Source organism: Pteropus alecto, unplaced genomic scaffold (assembly GCF_000325575.1).
Source record: "Pteropus alecto unplaced genomic scaffold, ASM32557v1 scaffold182, whole genome shotgun sequence".
Taxonomy (NCBI): domain Eukaryota; kingdom Metazoa; phylum Chordata; class Mammalia; order Chiroptera; family Pteropodidae; genus Pteropus; species Pteropus alecto.
In genome coordinates this window covers 4,263,186-4,267,675 of record NW_006433946.1, presented here as the reverse complement: position 1 = coordinate 4,267,675, position 4,490 = coordinate 4,263,186, and positions in this window count along the sequence as shown.

The window sequence follows — 4,490 nt, the reverse complement described above, 5'->3', positions numbered from 1 at the left end:
GAGATAATAATCTCATAAACTTCTCATCAAATTTCATGGGAGAATTTTTCCTTGTTTCCTTGATGTCATTTTCTCTGCTGTCATTTTCTAATATGAAAAAAAACCTACATTTTTTAAATTAAAAAATTGAAAACTGAACTTGGAATTAAAAATTAAATATTTAAAACATCATGTAGCATTTTGGTATGAAGTTCAAAAAGCTATTTTTGCAACACAATAAAACTATTATGCTTTCTAATTTTAACAGAATTTCAAATGAATAAGCCTCCACTCACCAGAAGCTCCAAATTATGTAAACATTTTTTTTATTCTTTAAAACTCAACTTTTAGACAAAAAGGGCAAGTTATAATAAAAATAGACTAAAATAAGATATTAAATCATAAATCCAACCTCCAAGGTATATCCTAGAGTGAATATTTACTAAAACCATTCCCCTCCCATCCTCTATAAGGAGCACTAATGTTCACTATGATGAACCGGAAGCCCTGCAAGATTTTGAGTCTTCAAAGGAAGATTCAATTATGTTGAGAATACAAGACAGGGAAATAGGTTAATATATTTTAGAAAGAATATCAGTGTGTTGAAATTGTAAAGTTATCACTTAAACATTAAATAAAAATTCTTTTAATCAGAGTACTCTATTTCTTGAACATCTCAGCTAATTGTCATTTAATGCTTACACATTTTGAAATAATATAATCATGTAATATTCTTAGAAAAATATATATTATAATAGATAAAATGATACCTCGTGTTCATTTTCTTGTCAGTAGTCTCTATATTTGTCATTGCAGTAGGTAAAGTTTTTAATACATGGGCATCCAAATCATCTCTCCACAACCAGCAATAAAAAATATTAGAACAATACTGTATCCTTAAAGAAATGTATACTTTATAATGAGGCTGTAAAGAACACTTTATCACTGATCATTTAAAATTCACTTAAGCATCTAGAATAGAAATGTCTAGCAGAACTTTCTGTGAAGTTAGAAATGTTCCGTATCCGCACTGTCTGTCATGAGAACCACTAGTCACATGTGGCTATTGAGTATTTAAAATAAGGATAGCGTGCCATAGGAAGTATATTTTAATTTTTATTAAATTAATTAATTTAAATAGCAACATGTGGCTAGATTTAGATTAGTAGAATAGATTTAGAGTCCTCATATATTATTGAAATGGTAAAGTGATGATAAAACTTTAAGAATTTTTTCTTTAATTTGTCTTAATTAATTCTAAAAAGAGAATTTAGCTGGAAATTGAAAATTCTGAAAAGCTTTTTAATCCATCCCAACCAGTCTCCAAATAAACAAAAAGATAACACAATTGAGTATGCAATCTAAATGTTTAAGTTGTTCGTTCATTTGTGACATGGTTTAATATTCTCCTGAGTTTTAATTTTTTGAAATGCTCTGCATTTGATGCTCTGTTAAACTTGTTGAAATTGTTTAAAAAATTATATACTTAAAATTAAAAATGAATATTTAAGCTTAATTTGTTAAAATGTTTATTTTTATTCTTTGTTGAAGAAAAGAAACCTAAATACCTAATCATATTGTGTAAATTATATAAAATCATTTTCACTTTCTGTGGATTTTGGTAGTGGCTGATACCTTTCTAATATATAGCATGACAAAAATTTCTCAAGTGAAAGGAGAACATAACGGTTAAGCAATATTGTCTCTCTTCAAATTCTATCATCAAAATCTTAATGGGTTTGCTGTGAATACCTTCCAGCAGTTTTGGTGAGAAAAACTTATTGCAAATAGTTCTTCCCTTTTTTCTGTGGTAAAATATTTTATGGGATGGTGGTGGGATGTTGTGACAAGAGTGGGATTACAGAAGTAAAATACTGTAAAACTATATTGTTTTTATACGCATCTAGGTATTCTTGTTCTTTTTGGCTTGCTCTTTCTGTCTCTCAATCTCTCTCTCTGTCTCTCTCACTACTTGAGCACTAATCTTAGTGTACTATCATCTGTGTATTTAATATGCATCATTCTGGTCACCATTAGGGAAAAAATACATTTCCTCAAATGCAAAACAAGTCTTTTGGACTACCATTTAATATTCTACCTTTAACCTTCTATTAGTTAACTTTTCCATCATCATAGTCTCTCTGCTCTCTGACTGAGGTTAAGGTGAAAAGCACTGGTGAAAAGTTTGGGGAAAGGAGGAGGAAGAACAGTCATCTGCAGGCTCCATTTTCACCTGCAAGGCTGCTATAATATGAGTGATTAATATCCAGGTCTTATGTTCTTGATATTTACAAATTACTTACAGCACACTTCGGTTTACTGTTTATGTCTTCCATTCTACACCTCAGTACTGTAGAATGTCTTGTTAATGCTGGGAAATCTGCCAATTACATATTGCCACTCCCTACTGAAGACAGAAATAAGTAAGTGCTCAATCGCTTTTCAACATTATTTTACATTTCAATACCCATTATATTATGGCTCAGCGGAGTACTTTGTAGGTGGTTAAATTCAAATTTGTTTTTCTATCAATATAATATTATAAAATCTGTCCTAATGGCTTTAATCTGTATTATATGCTATATAGATAATAGGATAATTCTCTTAATGACAATAGCTAATATATGCTATACATACAGAGTTCTAAATTGTGATAATAATGTCTTTTTAGTGACTATAGTCTCCACTTTTCTGATGTAAGGTTTTCTAAAAAAGGTTAATGATTTTACTGATTATTCCCAAATGGTTCAGTGAACACATTCTTAATCATGCTATGAATAAATTTTTAAAATTATTTTGCTCACTAAAATGCCTATGTGGTAGGACTTTTAAGCCCTCAAAATTTACTAAAAAAAATCATCTTTAAATGTTGCAGTCAAGAATTGGTTTTATTTATTTTAGAAACAAACAAACAAACATAATAGCTCTTTTAAAGTGATTCCAGAATTGAGACTTGTTAATTTCACACAATATTTATGTATGTACACTTACAAAAATATAAAAAAGGCCTTTTTGAAGGAAAACTGTACATCCTAAGCTCTATTAATGCTTTGCCTCTAGCTGGTTCCAGTAGCTTGCTAGGGCTTCCAGTGATTATGTTTGTGACATTGATGGAGTGCATTACTCAAACATTGTTGTGGTGATGCAGCTATATGAGTACCGCAGGAATTAAAGGAGAATGGAGAAAATTCCTTTGTAAGGACTCGAAAGAAAGACTTGAAAAAATGGATGCTGGTACTCATTTAAGTGCTCACGCTTCTCTCCTTGTGAAAGGAGAAACATCACACTTAATATGTCAGGACAATAGAACAAGCTTCATATACAAAAACAAAACAAAACAAACAAAAAATACCAACAAACTGTTTGAGGATCATTCTTGTCCTGATTAGAAAATTCTGTATTCTGAGAGATTGCAGAAGACACTAATAAAGGAATCCTACCTTTCTTGTCTATAGCCTTTTAAGTGTCAGACTGTCTCTGGATTTAGTGCAAGTTCTCCTGGTAATCAGTCAGGAACATGAAGTAGCTAGAAGCAACACGTAGCTTGCCAGTAAAAGAAAGTAGTCCTCCACAAGACCCATCTATGTATGGTAACTCTGTGAAAAGTAATTATTTCAAGGTGTTTTACCTAAGGCCTGACATGTTAAATCTTGAGATGATATTTTGCTTATGCCAGCTCCCTAGATAATTAAAACAATTAAAATTGCTTTAAAATTATAGAAGCAATCTATACTCTTTGTAAGACAATACAGAATGATACAACACTACATAGAAAATTATTAGGTCAACGAAAAAATTGGCATATAGTTGGTATACTAAAGTATTGTAACATTGTTAAATTTTCTGAAGTTGACAACTGCAGTATGGAAATGTAAGAAAATATTATTTAGAAGAAATGTCCACGGAACTATTTAGGGTTAAGAAGCTTTATTCAAGTTACTCGAACAGTTCAGAAAAAATGTCGTGTGTGTGTGTGTGTGTGTGTGTGTGTGTGTGAATTTATGTATATGTATATGGGAAACAGCAAAAAACAAGCAAATGGAGTAAAATGCTAATATGTCAATCTACATAAAAGATATGTGGGTGTTCTTTGTACTCTTGTTATTGCAACTTTCTTTAAGCTTGAAGTTATTTCCAAAAATAGTTTAAAAAATAAACTGTAAAAGCCTCCATCCAGATTTTTTTCTATGCATACATCATACACAAAGATGTTTTAAAATGTAAATAGAATAATACTATATATTTAATTATTTTTATTAAATTTCTTGGAGTAACATTGGTTAATACAATTATATAATTTTCAGGTATACATTATAATTTGACATCTGTATATTCTATTGTGTGTTCACCATTTTGTGACTGGATTTTTAAAATTTTTAATTTAACAATGTATGTTGAATTGTGTTAGTGTTTTGGGCACCTGATTTCCAAGTATAGATTCATCTTATTGTAGCCAAGCTTCTTTTGAGGAGTTAGTGCTCTGTCTTTGTCAATGCCCCACTGATTTCTTT